Source organism: Paramormyrops kingsleyae, chromosome 2, assembly GCF_048594095.1.
Source record: "Paramormyrops kingsleyae isolate MSU_618 chromosome 2, PKINGS_0.4, whole genome shotgun sequence".
NCBI lineage: Eukaryota > Metazoa > Chordata > Actinopteri > Osteoglossiformes > Mormyridae > Paramormyrops > Paramormyrops kingsleyae.
The window spans coordinates 3873863-3893623 of NC_132798.1; the positions used below are offsets into that span (position 1 = coordinate 3873863).

At 39.9% G+C, this 19761-nt stretch overlaps 1 protein-coding gene across 4 annotated transcripts in view; it reads left to right on the forward strand.

The window, feature by feature from the left end:
- The first annotated feature begins 41 nt into the window (after nt 1–41).
- Nucleotides 42–19761, forward strand: part of LOC111833408 (histone-lysine N-methyltransferase EHMT1-like) — a 36422-nt gene continuing 16702 nt past the window's right edge. The window contains exons 1-2 of one of the 4 annotated variants that reach the window (XM_023791634.2): nt 42–1787; nt 14155–14219. The gene's annotated coding sequence lies outside the window, so the exon portion shown is untranslated. Of the gene's footprint in view, nt 1788–1823; nt 1844–1891; nt 6389–8369; nt 8759–14154; nt 14220–19761 lie in introns of those variants that run through there. The other 3 variants (XM_023791636.2, XM_023791637.2, XM_023791635.2) reach the window with 3 other exon arrangements.

Here is a 19761-nt window from a genome sequence, read left to right on the forward strand (position 1 = left end):
GATGTGCATTAGGTGAGCTACTAATTCAACCTAATAATTTTAATACAAGAAATTGACTACTAGATTTAGATGCATGGGGGGGGGGGGGGGGGGGCACACACATTATCCTACCCACTGAGACACCATACTGCCTTAGATGGTGTGTGGCTCAGCAGGTTAAACTTCTGCATCTATAATCAGAAGGTTGTTGGTTCAAGCCTCGGCGTAATAGCCACATGTCTGAGGGCCCTTGAGCAAGGCCCTTAACCTCCAGCTCTAGGGGTGCTGTGTGCTGGCTGATCCTGCACTGTGATCCCCCCCCCCCCCCCCAAGCTTGCTCATACCTGCATGTGTCGCTCATGAATTGTGAGATGGGGTAAGAGAAAATAAAATTTCCCATGGAGACTAATAAAGTATCTCTATTCTATTAAAACTAACCCACAGCCATAGTGATCCCAATAGTAATCAAAGTGTTATTATTTGAAGTCACTAAACAGTGACATACAGAACATTCAGCTTCCCACCTTTTCAGTCTCTACTGCATTTTAGCTCAACCTTCACTAATGGACCCCAGGAACTATGTAATCAGTCGTTATATTGACAATCATTCCACGCTGGTCAGCAACTTCAAACCTCTAGTCCTTTTTAGTGTTGGATCACAATCCGGTAGCTTGCTTCGATTTTACCTTCATTTCCCCATTAACAGTGAGTCGAAAACACAATTCGGGTATTTACTTCTGTGGCCCAACAGGCGGACAAGTGAAATATGAACTGAGCTTTATTGCTTGAGCTTGTTCCTTTGCTATCATTGCCCCCTATTGGTTGAAGAAGCTTCCAACAACTGTTATGATTGCAAATTCACGACACAAGACTGCTACCATGTAGACTTTAGAATGTATCTCGGATTCCCAAATTTAAATAACTACCAATGTATCTATACAGAAATCGCATTTAAATGCATTCATTTTTTTATTTTTTAAAAAAGCAACGGCATTCTGAATAATGCAAAGAACATCGGTATTTTTTGCATGTTGGCTGTTATGTAGGTCATTGCATATAGTCACAGCTGCTACCGAATTGCTGTGAAAAAGTAAATAAATTTTGATAAAGTGGATGAAATCATTAAAAAATTAAGCTATAACGTTAAACAGCTGAACTTTTAAAGACTTTTCACTGCTACTAAAAATACAGGTTAAGTGTTTGTGATTATCCACAAACGTGTGTTTAGTACTGTGCGTAATCTTGTAAAGTTGGTAATAATTCTAATTCGACAAATTCGGCATAGGCCTAGCAAGTCTTTTTCTGCGATGTTTCACGCATACATGGTTGCCAATTCTCACGCATCTGGCGTGACACGCAAGAAATCTTACGGCAGATCTATATTATTCCGTTATGAACCTAAAATAGCTACATTAAAAGAGTTGGGGTAGTTTGCAAACCCTACAGACTATTTACAAGGTAATAAAACTGTTACAATCATGTAAATGTGTGTGCAGACTTGTCTCAAATTGAAAATCTCACTTCAGCCAGCTGACCAAAGTTGGCAACCCTGCGCATAGTGTCTCTTTACTGAGATACGGATAAGCAAATATTATAGCACGGTAAAGCAAACGAAACAAACGGATATTTCATATATGTCACACACAAATAAGTAACTCTTGTACGTATGGGAAAGCACAGCGACCCATTCATTCCTCGCTCTCCCCCAAGCCAAACACGCGGCTCGCACACGGCGGCGCTGACGTCACTGCATAAGCAGGCAGCGATCGCGCGCAGCCTCGGGAGCCATGGTCCCGCTCCGAGCTGAGGTAAGGCGCAAAGAAGCGCCGACCCCGCCGCTGTCGCCGCCAACTTTTCCACGTCGGTACGGCTTGCGTTTTTCGCCGTGGTTTCGGGGTGGCCGTGGTACCGCGCTTGAGGTCCACCTTTACCGCTTGGCCGGTGCCGGGAACCGTGCGGCGCGATTCTTTTTTTCTTTTTTAGATGGGGGGGGCTCTGGTTTTCAAAGTGCCCGCCTGCCTTCCTCTATTCAAAACTCCGTGTTTTTTGTCTGTGCACTTGGCTACTGAATTTCGGGGAATTCTTACCGAAATTAGGGTGGCCACTCGAAAGAGCGATTCATGGGGCCCTGTCACATGTATAGAACATAATTTAAGTATGTGAAAATATGGAGACTGCTTCGGACATCCAGTGTCCAGGGCCCCGGTAGTATCCGGCCATGCAATTTCTGTTTCACTATCGAAATCCGAATTAATGTCACCCCAAAACAGGCTAGAGTTAATTTATGATCAGCTTGCTGGCTCGCTTGACGGACGCTCGTCGTTATTATTCGATCTTTTGAATTAAGGGCGTGTTGTGAATGATTTCGTTAGACTGTTAATGATTTCCGTGGCTGGCTGGTTGTTGCACAGTAGTTCACTTTCTACAGAAAAAGAGATGAACGTCCAGCTTTTGTCGGTGAAACCATTAGGTCACCCTGGCAGATTTGGATGTTTGTAAAAGAGTTTGTGTGCAACCCAGTGCGCCGCATCCACTGCGTTAAAACATGCCCACTTGTGCGATTTGTATTTCTGCATTCCAGTGATCTATGATTTTAAGTAGCTTATAGATAACCGTAGCAGATCCATGTCGCACCTTAGTCTAACGAGGAAATGTCACTCGTCGAAGTTATCTATCCTTGCAGAATCAGCACTGATAGCTGACACGAGTCAGGGATTTGTGTTGCCCGAAACGTGCTGTGGTAGAGCTCGATTTTTGGATTTGTGTCTGCATGTAGTTTTAAGATTGTTTCAAGATTATAAACGATACAATAGTACAGAATTTTGTGTAACGTATTTTACGTATTTTCTACATATGCAAGATATGTATAGCTGCAGGGCTCCGGCTACTCCAACCATTATCAGGACAAGCGATTGGGGGATAGATAATACTTGAAATGTTTTTCCTTTATGAAAATCGTACACTTAAAACGCAAATCTGGATCCTATATTTTGTAAATATAATGAAAATGTTTTTTTTCCTCAAACTCCTAAGACTGGCTGAATCCTCTATAGCGACATTTGTTGCTTTTCGGCTTACATGCTAAGTTTGGTCTCCTTTTCTTTTTACTTAATTGTTTTTTTTTTTTTTTTAATGGGGGGGCTTGTCCCTCAACAGATGGCGCTTATGAGTCGCTAGCGACTCTATGAGACGTGTCCGTATCTTTTAGTGATCGCCAATTAAATGTACAGCGTCTAATTGGTAAATGTACTTATAGCCTGCAGTAGAGACTTTAGAAATGTAAATCAGACTGGTTACACGCTTCAAACTTTCAAGACAGGACTTGAAAGAGATAAAATGGGGCACTTGAAATTGAGCTGAGATGGTGTGTGAAATGTCCTCAATAGTGTGGTAGTTGAATTTCAAATTCCAGTAACTTCCTGAATCCAGAACCATAAGTGGCTTGTCACTAAGAACAACACACTGGTTCTCCAGCTCCGGATCAGGCCAGGCTTCACTGAACATGCTCAGCACTGCACCTGCTACAGTGGTGTAGCAGGCTGCATCACAGTGAAGTAGGCTTCACTTACATCCTGCTATCCATGTGTTTCAAAATGAGACCAGCTACGTCAGTGAGCTGTATGGCTGTGCCACTGTTTATTCACTTTCTTTTAATTTAACTGACAATTTACCTTTTAGCATTTCCAGATGTGTATTGAACTGTTTGGCCATAGAATTAATCCTTTTGGTCATTCCTGTTGTGCTATTTAAAGAAAAGAATGAGATGGATCTATTAAAATATTTGATCCCCTAAGCTCTTCCGTGTCAATTTATCATCTTCGTGTGTTAATACAATTTCTCCCTGTATTACAGTAGCAGCACTTGTGACCTCAGTAGTATTAGAACCACAAGGTTGTGTCCAAGCAGTGGAGCAGTAAAAACTTGGTTCCGCTTAAGAAAGTCTGGGTGCTGTGTCTGAATATCACCTGTGAGAATTATGTCCCGAGTGTGCAGTGAGCTTGTTGAGAAACTTGGTTGGTCAGTACTGTTGCCTTAAGGGGCATTTGATCTCCAGTCAGTGCAGTGCTGGTTACACAAGCAATAGACCCCCCCCTGTAACTGACTGTTTAAGGCTGATGATGTGTATCTTAGTGATTTTTCTAACTTTTGGAAATGCTCATACAGTGAAGGGGCCATAATATTCCATGTTTTCATTTCAAGACTTCAGTGTTTGCTTATCTTTGGATGACCTTTCATTGTCTCTCTTGGAGATTTTGACCCTTGTGATGATGCCTTTGCAGAGTGCCCTTAATTTTGTGAGCTCGTGTGACTTGGTTTTATTAGACATCTTTTACAATCTGAAGTTATAGCCTTTCGATGCTTAACTAAAGCACATGCTACTGTTCACATTTATTTACAGCTTGACAGGGTCTGCTGTTCAGGGCTTAAACATTTTGGTGTTTAACTGAATCCTGCAGTTGTCCAGCTTATCAGAGATTGTACCTTTTTATATGTCAAAAACCAGAATTAGAGCTCCTAACTCCCACTTAAATTCTATGCAGTGGGATTTAGTTTTGGGAGAATACCACTAAATTGACATTCTTGTGTTTAGGGGGCAGCGTGTGGCTTCGCAGGTTATGTCTGTGTGCCTGTGATCGGAAGGTTGTCAGTTTGAGCCCAGCTTTGGCAGAATAGTCACATCTGTGGGCCTTTCAGTGAGGCCCTCGAACCCCAGCTCTGTGGGTGCCACTGCAGGTGGCTGCCGTTCACTGCCAAGCTTGCTGTCCCCTACTTTGTGTCATGGAGAGCAAGATGGGGTAGGCAAAAAGAGGATTCCCCTACGGGGATCAATAAAGTGTCATTATTGAGGTGAGTGGCTCAGTGGGCTCAGTCCCTGTGCCTGTGATCGGCCGGTTCAAGGCCCGACCTTGGTAGAATAATCTCATGTCCTTTTGGCACTGATCATCTTAATGCTGACCTCCTCCTGGAATGTGAAATGCTGCTAAATGCTTAGCCTGACAACGTGAGTGTCTGAGGGAGGGCTAAAGTCTGCTAGAATTAAAGTGCCATTTCTATTTTCTGAGATCAGCCACACTTGGCTTCACACAATTGCTTCTGTATTCTGATATGCAAGTGATTTATATCAGTAACTACTAGCCATTGTTTGTCCACACATGCAATCTGCTACCTTTTTTCCATTCCGTATATGGAGGCTTTAGATTGATATATGGACTGCTATCTACACTATTTGCATATTAAATAAGCTCTCCTTTCTTCACTGTAATCACCATTTTAATTTTTGTAAATCATGAAATATCTCAGGCATGTGGTATGATTAGTTCCTGTTTTTTTTAAGTACCCGTTTTATTTCTGCATCCTCTTCTACAGTACAATTATGGCATTGTTCTGATTACAGGTTAACAACGAAGTACTTGACTCAGAAAACAAAGGATTCTCTCTTAATTTGCAATTTGCATTTGTCCAAAGACCAATCTACCCAGTTCACTTTGTATCACAATTTAAACAATAGAAGAAATGTACCTGAGAGTTAATAAATTGTATGATTTAATTAGGTTGAAATTTAACATGTGCATTCATTTATGTATGAACCCCTTTAAATGATGACATAACTGGTTTATTCCTTTATTAACCCTTGTAAAATATTCATACATGTGATCTCAGGTAGAGCAGCAAATTCAATAAAAACATACCCCTTTTATACAAAAAGGATGATGGGTGACTGAGCCTGGGCTTCTGAATTATATCTCTGTTCGGATCTGCACCAGTTTTAATTAGTGACTTTAATAAACCACTTTATTAAAAGTGCACTTATAAATCTTGCCCCAGCCTTCTAAAGCTGTGTTTTGCAGAGAATAACCCAGCAGGCAAGGTTTACACAGTTATAATAATATCCTATGGCTGCCATTGTGTACATAACATGCGCGAGCACACACACAGAGACCTGTACTCGTATCTTTGTGGGGACTGTCCATTCGTTTCTATGGGCAAGGCCCTAATTCCAGTAATGACAGCCTTAAACCCTACTCAGCCCTAACCTTAACCGTAAGTAACCAAAAAAAATACAAGATATTATACTGTGGGAAATTTCATAAAAAATATGGGTGACGTGCACATCTATGAAAAGTGCACTTTGATTTACCTGGTGCAGAAGTACGCATTAATGCAGTATGACCCATGAGGGTGTTCCTACTGCTGACAAGAACAACTTGTTCATAAAATGGCTGCTTCTCTTTCAACAGCAGTAGTGGTGCTAATGAGCATGCCCAGTGCTATGTCAGGGAAGATTTGTTGGAGAGCTTGGTCATGTGACCTTACTGAGCTCTCTGCTCGTGTGTAGTGCTCCCCTGTCTTCCCCAATCAATGGAAAGTCTCTGGGTAGACCAGGTGCTATTGGTAAATGGGGGAAAAGGTAAGGATAATGTTTTTATGGTCTTCCTGCTCTTGGTCTGTTCTTCCGGAGTTCATTTCAGAGGTAGGCTGTTTTGTTTCGCGTGCCTTGGTTTTTGCTTTCTACTTATTGGTTAGTCATGGATTGTATTGTTTTGGCCTCAAAATATTCCCCAGAAGATGAGTTTAACTTTGTGTTCAATTCATTATGTTCAAGAGCTTTATGTTCACAAGGTACAAAAGTAGAAACACTCTTATCTGATTTTCTTTTAATGTATTTTTTAGATATTGCTAAAAAGGCTTATGGTTGAAGACGTCTGTGACTTGTGACAGTGAAACTTATGCTTTTTGCTATTGTAGTGGCTGCTTCTAAAACGTAAAATGTCTGCAAAAATAGCAAAATAATCTTACAAACACTCTCATACTTTAAAGTCTTTAATGAGGGGAACCTCTAACTTGTTAAATTGTAGAATGCTTTCCAAATTGGTGCCTCTTATCACGAATGTACTTTGCTGTCAGAGGAAGTGGCAATTTATTATCATGGTCATGGAATCCTGTTTAGTAAAAGTTATACACCATGTTTCTAATATTCTAATATTGGAGCCTTGAGAATTTTTACTTGAGATTTTATATTTGTATGTTTCTAGTTGGGGTGATGATAAAAATTATTCTGACCCGCTTACTCATTTTACAAAGTAGTTTATGGCGGGAGTTTCACCCAGCTTTTTAATTTTTTTTTTAAATGATCAGTGTTTTACCAGGCTAGAGTTCTTCCAGCTGTGCTCTCATGCATAATGCATTAGCCTTCCTTGGTAAATGTGCTGTGACCACTGTTCTCTCCAGGTATCTGTGTGGAACACATTACATTTGCTCAGTCCTTTGTGTTTTGGGTTTTATGTTGGATGTGTATGCACTGTGCCAGTTCGGGGGTTGAGCAGGGATGAGCTGTGCTTTCAGAAAACCGTTTATTTGCATCTCTCTGTCAGGCTTGTTTGGCTCACGTTGTTATTGATCTGAACTTATAGTCATGGTAAATCTCCCATTATTTAAAATCGCTTGAATTATTGTTTTAAAATGTCAGTTATTGGTCAGGTAACTGTCCTGTGCAAAGGTAGCACATTGGTCTTAACTATGTTGCATCGTTGTGGCAAGATTTTGCAGTGTGGCCATTGAACTTAGGGCTGGGACAATTATTCGACGTAAGTGATAAGCTAAACGTATTGTAACGGAAAGTACTTTATCCCCTCGGAAGCATGTTAACGCTGTCCTTAACTATATCAATTATAGACTGAATTCCGATATAGTTTTGTCTAATATCTCCGGTGCCAGCAGTACCACACTATTTTGTAAGGCATGCATTGGCCAATCATGTAGCACTTCTCTCATAAATATTAATGAGACATCTCCTACCACCCTGCAAAAAGGAAATTTGCCGCCCCCCTGCGCACGAGGCAACATGGATGTGTCTACCAGCAGAGCTCCGGAGCCTCTGAAGAAACACGGGGCAAAAAAGGCTCACATACGGTCTTCCAAAGTTTGGGAAAACAGTTATGACACCTTTTCTGCACTTCTACTGTAGCTGACATTAATGACGCTGTTTCAGCTGTTTTATATTTTCTGTCATGTAAGAGTGAGACAAATAATTGTTTACGACTACTCTTACACACTGTAGCCTAAATCGTTCCTTGCTCACTGAAGTAAGCTTAACTATAAGCTACCTTTGCTATTGAATTTTAAAAACATGTTTCTCTAGTTCTGAAATCATTCCATGTTGTAGCATCTGTTTCAGCATTAAAGTCAAATTGGTGTACTGAAATAATTAAGTAAAAACTATTGCAGTGATTAACTTAAGTCTAACATAGAAATCCTATTGAATCTCTTAAGATTTGCCTTTTTTGTTAATAATGCTCTAATGTTTAAGAAATGGTTTAATAAATTTGAAATGTTAATGAGAATTTCAGTTTTTTGTGTGTGGGGGAGGGGGTGAATTGTGTTAAATGACTAACACAAATTTATTGATAAGCAATTATTTTCATCATCAGATCAATTGATTAAGATCAAATTAGTTGTTAGATTAGTCGAATAATCGAAAAAAATAGTCGCTAGATTAATCGTTTAAAGAATAATCGTTTGGGACAGCACTAATTGAACTTTAATCAAACAGGAATTTGAACATGCTAAGGATGCTTTTGTGTTTATTGTATTTTCCAGATGGGACCAGTCCTCCGCCAATGCAGCAGACACTTTTCTTGTTAGCACAGTATCTCAAAAAGTATTTGATGGATCTTTTTCATACTTTGCAGACACCTTGTATAGGTGAATATCTGCAAATGACCAAGGCAGATTTTACAAAAGACTGAAGCAACGCCACATAGTGATATCAAACAGAAGGGTAGGTTCAGACAACTTGATACCATTAGCACGATAACTCAAAGTATTTGTCATGTTTTCCAAACTTTGCAATTTTGAGCTAATTTTGAGTCAGTTCACACTAGAATGGAAGCAACAGAGCTTAGTGATAGGAAAGAGAAGGGCAGCCTCAGACACACAATTTTGCTAACCCAATAACTCAAAAAGAATTTGATGGATCTGTTTACCACTTCAAACATTATATGGATGAACATCTGACTGATCCTTAGTGTGAGACATTTGCACTAAAACTGAAACAGCGGTGCTTGGTTACAGCAAAGGAAGGAAAGGGTGGCTGCAGGAAAAACTTTTGTGAACCTATTAACTGTAAAATTATTTTATGGATCTTTTTCCATACTTCCTAGGAACATTGTAGAGGTGACGTTCTGGGACATGTTTCATTTTGAGACAAATCACACCAAAACTGAAGCAATGTGTGGAAGGAGCAGGGATTTCAATGGGGGAAAGAGGTAATAGGGCAGTTGGGGAATCCATTGTCATCATTCCAAAAGCTAGTTTATTTGGCAGATAATAGGCCGACATAACAAGCTTACAGGTGTCAAGGACCTAAAGTCGGTACAAGTTCAGTTTAGCTAAACTTCCAGTGATTGAACAGGACCGTGTGCAAGATAGTTATGGGAACCTACAATGTTGCCTGCTACAATGTCCTTTGGATAAGAAAGTAAAGAAAAGAAGGAAAATAACATAATCTGGATAATTATGGGATACTGATTGTAATGGTTGCCCGATTAGTCATATGGTTGGGTATTAAAATTTGTGGATTGTATCAGCCTCCAAACCCTGAAAGTAGCAAGTTGTTTTCAGTAATTCATATATTTGGTTTAAAACTCTCTTAGTAGTGTTAACATTTTTATAATCTGCTTGATCCTGCTTTGCGCTGGGGGTTAACATGTGAGAGGCCTGATGATTGCAGGTACTGTGTAGCACACATAAAAATCCTAGATTCTGGGCTTTAGCAGCACAGTGTCATTGTATGCACTGCATCAAGGTAATCAGCACAAGCAAAGATGTGCTAAGATGGTTTGGTTTTTTTTGTGTCTTCATGAATGAGGGTTTCCTTTTTGGTATGCTTTTGAGCACTGTGCCGTAAGCCATTGTCAGCTCATTATTCCTGAAATGGCTGAGTACAATCATAAGTGTCGTTTTCACTGAACATGCACTATCCAAGCCCTGCAAAGGAACCAATAGAGGGAGCAGCTTGGTCACATGACCACATCTGAATGCATTGTGGGCTGGGGAAGGAAACTGCTCTGTCCTCTTATTATTTTAAGACTGACACGTCTGTCTGGGTGAAATTGATCACTATATGCAGATGATGATATATTATATCAGATTTTTTTTCTTTGTCTCAGGCAGATTACCATCTATTTGACCTTTGTACATTTATTATACAAATCAGCTTTGCAATTTACTGAATTTTATTGACTTTCAAAATACAGTACAGCTGTTCCAAACGCACACAAATTACTGAACTGTGTATAATTCAAATATGCTTTAATACAGTACTGTACATAATATAGTTTATTATAGTTTTGCTCCTGCATCTCTGTTCGTCCTTGGCAGTTTATGATAAACTTTGATGAGTCTATATCCGTAATTGAGAGAATATTGCTTTCTTTTTTCCGTCATGTTTTTTGTGCACACAGCGGTTAGCTAGCGAGAAGCTGATGGGTTACCGCAAGGTGAAGTAGGCAAGTAAAACAATTACTGTAATAACATTTTTTCCCCCCATATGTTATGTATAAAGAGACCCAAAATGAACACTGTAAGTAGACTACTTGATTACTGTATCAATTTATTTAAACATAATTTGTACAGGAATTATGGTATCTCAAGATTTCGATCCATATAAGTGGTTGACCGCTACGACCGTGATCACTATAAGCAGGTTTCACTGTACTTTAAATATTGCTAGTGTTGAAACCAATTGGTGATATTACCTTTGGTAGCTGAAACTGTTTTTCCATTCTGTTGTATTGACTTTTGACCTATTTTTGTTCGGTGTCCTCTTCAAACGACGGACACGGCATTTTTCTTGGGTACAAGTTGCTGGAGTTGCTCAGTCGGCTCAGTGTTTGAATTCTCCTCCATGTTGCTTCCATGTCACAGACTGGATGGGGCAGAGTCATTGACAACACATGTGGTAGTATGTTTTTAAGGGGCAGTGCATGAACACACACTGGGGAAAGTATTAAAGGTTTTTTTTTAAAGTATTAACAGAATTAAAAAAAAAAAAAGAGTTGTAACTGACTTGGGCAAGATCACGTCGATTAGAGGTTCTGAATGTTGGTTTTGATTAATTTTCGATTAATTGGCCAGCCCTAAGCAGAAGACTTTTTTTTATTTTTTTTATTTTGGTTGAACATCAGGTTGTGTTGCTTCTTTAGGTAAAGAGTAATACGTGGAAAACGAAATGTTAAAGTCATTAAAAACATTCAAGGTGCTTTGATGGTGTGATGGTCTTCATGAACAAACTTTCAGTGCCTAATTTGTTGCCTTTTTCCCAGGATAATAGAAACATACAAGCACGTCGGATTTCTCTACAGTTCAGGGGTGTGTTACTGTGGCCTCAGTGTGCACTGCTGCTTGTGTTTCTGATGGACCTTTTGGGACTTGCATAGACTTGAAGCCACCTGGGGTTTAGAACATGCTGTGGTGACACAGCTTTAACACCGAGCGCCTCTGCCCAGTTAAGAGTTAACTTCAGTTAGGAAACTGACAATGAGACCACTGAAGAGGAGAATGTTGGAGAAATCTGGAGAAACCAAGATTCTTGTGGTCTCATTGTCCCGTATCATTATTGATTGTTGTATCACAAAGTGTCTCTTAGTAAGATGAGGACTCAGCTTTTGCTACAGGATGATTTTCAAAATAACCTGTAATTGTTTTTTTGGTGTACATTTTGTTTGTTTTTCCATCATAATGCTTGGACGATTTGTTACGACTGCCTTCAGATCTGGATGCTATAGATAATAACAACCCTGCATTGCCCGCATGAGGTTTGGCTTTGAGTGTTTGGGTATATTTGCACCAGTTAAAAGTCCTTACTAGCGCTGAGGTGCAGGTGGTACGTTTTCAGGAACAACTGTAGTATTTCCCCGCTGTTGTGGATGAAGTGCTTTTTAGTGTCCATAAATTTAATAATGTTCTGGGTGAAGAGTGTTCTCAGAATGGGTGACAGGAAACTCTCGATGAGTGTACAGCAGGAAAAGCAACTGGTTTCAGTTACAAATTTCCAAAGTAACTGAGTGACTCTGAGTGTGCCAGGGTTAGTAAATGTAAATCACATCTTTTTCTAAAAATTGTTAATATATTTCTGGATGGTGGATGAGCCTAACTGTTGTGGTTTTTGTAATCTGCCTCTGCACAGCTTAAGAAATCCCACTCTGCTGTGACTTGGCGTTTCACCCTCCCCTGTACACCACTCATGCCACCTTTTAAAGACATCTAGAATTGGGACGGCTTCTGTAGTAGACATTCTGGTTATGAAATGGCCGTGATCTTCAGGATGCCGTGCTGCCACTATACTGAGCATGCCCCCAAATCGGCCTGTAGGGGGAGGGCCAGAAAGCAGCAGTGGGCATGTACAGATTAGCTGCACCATAAGTAATCACTAGCTTGCCTTCCATGTGTTGGTACTGAAGACTGAAATCCCTGTGTGACTTGCTTTTTCCTAGTCAGTGTTTTTACTGTAAGTAAACCTGGTGAGGAGAACTGTGCTGAAAATCGTAGATCACATTTTACTGAAGCTCTTTCTCCCTCTGGTGGTCAGAAAACACCCTTTGCTGAATTCTTGCTTGGTTTCTTCATGGACCATGTGGACCTGAAGGTTGAATTTGAAAGCAGCATATCTGTGTTCGTTGCCGAGAAGCAGATTATTGCTGAAGTCCATGGATTTGTCCTGTTTTAGTGATGTTCTTGGAAAGTGCTTCCTGTCAGAATGTAAATGGATTTGATTTAGCTCGGGTACCATTAACGGAGCTTTTGCTTTCTTATCTATGTGGAGAAGGTTGAATTTCAGAGCTCTCTGCAAAAAGAATCCAGGTTTTTTTTAAATAACACTTTTGGTGTGACTTTATATAATCTGCGGTATAGTATATGAAGGGCTAGATATCAAATCATCATATCAAAAGCCCAATCTATTTACTTTCAAGTTTAATTTTGCATCCATCCGATTTACATCTGTTCTGCAGTCCTGTACGGTTCCGTCACATGCTACTGTAAGCTAGAGGCATGTGGCTTGAAACCACATGCTATATCAAGATGGCTGCCGTGTGGAAGTCCTTTAAATTGGAAACTCAAAGTAGCCCAACAGCTACCTGCAATGTTTGCTGCTACCTCCTCTCGAAAGGATCGCATTGGGGAGTGATGATTAGTACAAAGAAACGTTTGCAGAAACGTCGTAAGGAAGAATACTGCAAAAATGCAAGGCTTACTCAGAATGCAGCAACACCTACTGTATGTGTATATATATATATATATTTAAGTATTTATTAAAAGAGCAGATCGGCATTTCAAATCGGGAGATATAAATATTGAAGCCAGAAAAAGAGACATTTGAAAGGAAGATGCCGAACAATAATGATACTGCAGGCCCCTGAATGAGGAACAACTTGAGATCAAAACATTACGTGATAAACAGGCTTAAAACTTCTCTCAGTACATCTGCTGGAAACTGTTGGAGGATCTGTACAGCCTGAGATGCATTCCACGTGGGAAACATGTAAGGAGAAAGCTGTATGCAAACCTTATTGGATGTTCAGTGAGTGGAGAGAAAGGCAATGTTTCTATACAGACCAAAGCTATAATGGTGTTTGGTAGTAAACCTGCATGCTCACAAAACCAAAATGAAGACTTTTATAGTAACAAGTTTGCTTTGGACACTTGTACTAGTTGAAGCGGGTTGTCTTTTTCCTGATCCCTTTGGTGGTTGGCAGTATGTTTCCCTTGATATGTAGCCGACGCATGAATGTTTGATTAATTTTTTTTATTGTCCGCATAATCTAATGTGCTTGTAATTTGGGGTCTTCAGAAGGCACCCTTCTGTTTGGAACTGCTGGAAAGGTTTTGTTTCTCCTCCTCACAAAGCATCCTAAGTCCTTCATACTATAGATACAAACTGTAAAACTTCTGAATCACTAAGGCTTTTTAAAATTATGTTTGTGGATTGAAACTTACACATGTTAAGGCTACATAGGTTATTTAATTTTAATGTAGCATTTTAATAGGAAAGTGTTGCATGTAAGTGTCCTGGTTTTTCTTGTGTGCCCTCAAATGAATTGCACAAGTTCTTTGTATAAATTCACTCTTCTTTTCAAGCTCTCACGGTATGCTGTGCATCTGTGTTTGTTTCTGCAGCTGTATGTCTAGGAGCCCTTCACACAGCGAACACTCTGTATGCAGTCGCACCCCTTCGCCTGTTGGTAAGTTCTGCTTAGAGATCTTCTTGTGTGTATCAGCTAAACGGTTATGTGGGTTTCCGAAGAAATGTGGGCATGTGGCGTCAGACGGGTTGATGAAATATAGCCTTCGTTTTCGATGAGTTATCTTTCCAGGAACAGCCATTTTTCTGTTGTGAGAAGGAACTTCATGCATGTGTGTGTCTGTGTGTCTTTCTCCAGTGTTCTTGTTGACGTCCCCCACCTGCAAGCTCTCGGCTTGATGCCTCAGTTGTCTGTGGTCTATAATCAAGGATGTCTTACTCTACCCAAGCCCACTGTGTTTAATAGGACTCCAGGTCCGGGCAGTAAAGGGGGGGGAGGGGGTTGGGTGTTGGGAGACACACAAATAATAAATTAAATAAATATAAATTATGAAATAATAATCAGGTTTAATTAAAACACCCAAAAAGATGGTGCATGTTGATTCTGATATAAGCAAAGTTGTAATTTGAGATGAAATATTTGCCCATCAGCAGGCATGGGTGCCCTTCCTTACAGTTCTCAGAAACTGAGCGTCTGACCTACAATTAGGACTACAGTAGTGATTTAAACTTGCTATATATGTGGTGTGTTACTCTTCCAGAGTTGAACTTTTTCCCAGATAAATATCATATTAACATGGGCTGTACAGGTTTGTCAGTGTAGGGGAGTGGTGGGTGTTTAAGTGACATTGTGACATAATTTCATCAAATATGCAGCAACGCCAGATGGACAATGGTATGGACAATAATTAACAAGCATGAGGAAGGTAGTAGAACTTCTGTAGCATCAGTTAATTTATGTATCTTGGGGGCTGAGACCCATCTGAGATGTATTGCCAACACTGATAATACTCACTTGTAGCTTGCTGAGTAGTAGTGGACACACTGAGCCTGACGTTGAATGATCTGCATGTTTTTGATGGGAGTGCGGAACAGAGGCGAAATTTTTTGAAAATTGCGTAGAACATTTTTGCATTAAAATCTGCAGCTCTTGATTCCTTGTCTGGCAAGGCTATATGTTTTCAGCATTTGATAAATTCGCGACTGGCGTGACAGTTCCTTATGCCATACGGGGAATCGGTGCATGCCGGCCCTGAATCTCTGCTGAAATGAGATTAAATGGGAGTCCTGTGCTGTGTATTATTCGACCTCACAGGAAATCATCACGGGTGAGTTGTACTGCTTTGGAGCACGTTTCTGGTTTATTAGTAGAGCTCCCCTCTAATATGCCATGAGAAGGAGTGACAGCACAGGGACATTGAAAGTCTTGAGGGTTTAGAGTGTCGCTGATCTCAAACTTTCTCTTCTCTCATCTAACTTTTGGTAAAGCACATTGTATTCAACCACCGTCTTCATATACTGATACCTGTGTATACCACACAAGTTTTTTTTTTTTTAAAAAGTAATCCTTTTAGTAATAGTAATGTTTTCCGTGCGTCCTTCCTTCCTTCCTATCTGGTGTTAATACCAGACATCAAAACATCAATAGTTAACTGTCGGTGTTATGTCTACAGGTATATAACTCTTCACAGTTATATAACACAGTTTGCTTGAATCCACTTTTAGCCCAACAGTGACAGATTAATTAATGTGTACCTCCTATTTTGGGTACTTTATTCCAAAAATCCCAACAAAAGGCCAACATGAAATTGTAATTTTGCTCTTGTGCTCAGAGTCCTGATGCACTGAGTCTTTGACCCCGTGTGTCCGTCTCCTGGCTTCCGTCATCATGGTAGCATTGCCACTGTACTGCACAGGCTTCTGATGATGTGTATTAAGTGGTCTGGACCACATTCACTTTCCTTTTCACTAAAAACAGTTTTGTCATAATCTAACAATAACAAGGTCCCAATGAGAAGCCATGGATTAAAAATACTTCTTGTATGCAAATATGTTGTGTAATAAACAAGTAGAAATTTAAAATTGAAAATGCATCAGATTTAGTTTTTTTTTTTTTTTTTTAAACTTGCACTCACAAGTGTTTGTAATAAGAAGATTGTAATAAGAAGATTGTAATGAACTGTGTTCTTTCTGTAGTTTTAATTGCCCTGGAGCTTAACTTGGTTTAGTATATTTTATTTTTTGGTACCAGAAAACACTGAAAGTACCATACTGAAATCTTAAATAAATGCAGAATGTTTTTATAAATCAAATTTGCAGCCGCCACTCGTTAAAATGAATTCATATTCATTTGGGACACACCGGTAAACCCAGAATGGAATGTGAATACCTACACACAACCGCATGTTCGCTTGTTTGTAATTATTTACAAAGATGTCAACAAGAAGCCTCATGTATGAAGTCGAATGAGAGCAGCCCATGTGACGTAATCCCAGTGACGTAATCCCAGTGACGTAATCCCAGTGACGTAATCCCAGTGAAGTAATCCCACTGCACCTGTTTGAGCTGTTTATACATGTCACCCACATTGGGATAGTGCAAGCAAAGCAGCTTTAGACATTGTTTCTCAGCTGGGTAGATTCTGGAGAGTTCTCTTCATTGCATGATCTGGGGACAGACACAACAGTGGAAGAACATGCCAATCCCATAGACACAGAGTGGAGGTGGGGTTGAGACCACCAACTGGAGGTGTGCAGGACTGATGCCCTCAGAGAAAAACAGATTGATAAATGCAAATGGCACGTATCTCCTACTGATACTATGCTGAAATCAGAGCCTTTCCTCAAGCTTCATCCCAGTCCTTCATACATGGGCCTTCAATCTGCTCCTGCGCATTTCTTCTTTACACTCTTCTTCCCATCTTTCCTCTTCTGTCCAATGTAAACAAAGACTGTCTTGTTCTCATCTGTTGTGACTCGGATTCAGCCGCAGCCTGGCCAGCCTTAGTTTGTGACAGTACTGTAAGATCTTCCTGACATTTTCTGCTTGACGTATCTTCATTCTTGAGCGAGTAGTTTCCAGTTTTATTGATCCAGCATAAGTATTTGTGTGACCTTAATTATTAGGTCGGACCTCTTTTACGAGTTACCAGAAATGCATGGCACACAGGAACACAGAAGGTTTGTTAAAGTAAGTTTTAAAAGAATAGATTGAATCCAATTTAACTTTTGTCCAGTATATTAATCTTAAATGCCTGCCCTTGTCGTGTCCATAGCTGTCTCCCAGATGCCTTTCACAGCTTACTGCTTTTCCACCTGACCTTTCCGGTCTTTGGAGCCTAGTCTCCTTTTTTGACATTATAAATTTTTTTGTTGTAATTTTTTGATTTATAAAATAAGCACATAAAATGCCTGGTTTTTCTCATGACAGTTCCAAAACCAGCACATTTTGAAGGATTACATCCATCTGTCCTTTCAATCTGGTTTTCATCCCTCAAGATGGAGGCATTTGGAACCACTAGCTGGTGACAACCCAGCAGCCAGAGCCCTCACCATTATTAATGCCTAAACCAGACCTGATCTGGATATCATTTAACACAGACACAGAGTCTTGTATATAATACAGGGGTAGGCAGCCCTGTTCCTGGGGAACCAGTATCCCACAGGTTTTCTGGCCTATCAGATGAGTCACTATCTACCTGAGATGTATGATTCATCATAGACCAGGTAGAAAAGAAAATCCGCTGGATACTGGCACTGACGGTTCAGGGTTACCTAACCCTGATATATTAGATCTGTAGAGGTGGTGTGTACTTTGGTGGTTTTGTGTCCACTAAATCTTAGGCTTTCATTCTGCACCAAAATAGCCCCATTACTCTGTCATAGGAAACAAAACTTAGCAAGCTTTGCCGTTTTAACCCTGATGGCTCTATGGGAGCTGGTTACTGAATGATCCTGCTCTCTGGCTCCAAGAATTCTTTAGTTGTGTGTGTGTGTGTGTGTGTGTGTGTGTGTGTGTGTGTGTGTGTCTACGTATTACATAGTCTGTGTTCCGGGATCTGTAAAGTACCTCTATTCTATATCTTTGAGTTCTTGCACAAATCTATTGAAAACTACAATTCTGTTATTAGTATCCCGAAAGCTTTGTAATGCTAAGTGGTTTATCTAACACTTAAATTATAAAGCATCGAGTGTTTGTTGAAACCCTTTGTAACTAAAGTAGCTTATCTTGCTCATAAATGTAAGAATACTCCAGCCCTCTTTCTTCGTTTTTCTTTTGCCTGCTGTGCTGTCTCAGAGAACACTTGCCTGCTGTTCTATTACAGAGACATAAATTCTGCCCTTTTTGGGCAACGTCATAATGCTGATAACGTCATAATAAGGTCAATGTTGCAGTATAAATTTACAATGTTGCCGATATGCAACCATCAACATTGCGACTAAGTGGCCTGAGAATATACATGATGCTTAAATTAGATCCAGCTTTGGAGTGTGTCAGATCGCAAAGGATGGCGTGTTTGCTGGTTGCTGGTAATTGGGAGACCCCAGGCACAGAATACCTGCTGACTCCAGTGCTGGATCCCTAAACCATTGTACCACACACCAAAGAGCATTACACTGCTGTATAGTGTGCTCTGGGGATGTGGAAGATGTGATTCTGGTGCCTGCACAAGTCCTTCAGAGCTCTAAGATTTTCCCCTGTAAGTTACTTTGCCGTTCTTGTTGTGTGTGGTATCCTGCACAACATTGCAGTAATTATTTTATTAAAATATTTATTTTGGCCAGCTCCTCAAAAAGTTATTTTGATGTGTTTTTTTGAGAAATGTTACTTCCTTTTCCCATTGGTGCTTGCAATTGTTCTTCTTTACAAGGAAGCAACATCACATTTTGAGCCCATTTTTAACAAAAGGTTAATTTATCTTAGTCTTAATTTTGGTTGCTTTCTTGTGTTTTTATAGATTTTCTTTTTAGTTAGTATATATTTTTAATATTTGCATATGTCTGGTGTGACAATCATATAACATTTCAGCATTGAAATGGGAGATTGATGTTCCTGTCATCGACAGTCTGAGCTTTTCTTACACAGAGGTTGGGGAGGAAACAATGTACTATTTTAAGTTTGTTTGTTAATTCTGGAATAACAAAGCATTTTAGGAAACTCACAAATTTCACTCGTTCTTTATCGACGTCATTCATTATCTTGTTTATTGTTATCAATCTTATTTGGGAAGCTCACCTCAGATCCGTATCCTGACAGAATAGTTTGTAAATCTCCTTTATGGGCCTGTTTGGTTTTACTGCTATGCCTTTTGGGATTTTAAAGTATTTAAAGTATTTCAGCTGCTAATTGACACTCTTATCTAAAATGCATCTTTTTTTAAAACTGTACTGTACTTTGTGGAAGTCAGTCACCATCTTGGTGAAGTTTTACAGTGGAAAGTCTCAGAACAGGATGTGACTTGGGAGAACCCATCACCCAAAAAAAAAGATGCAAGAAATATCCTTCATCTTGAAAACTGCTGCAAAAAGCTAGATCTGCTTGGTGGATGTTGTGTCGTCACCACACCAATTGCAGTTACTGAGAAGCTGTGTCCTGGAGTTGAACAGACAAGTGTCAGAATATTTGTCAGAATTCTGAAGGAAGCTCCATTGTGGAGTGTCTGTACCTAAGCAGGGAAGTGACATTATGAACTGTTCTAGCCT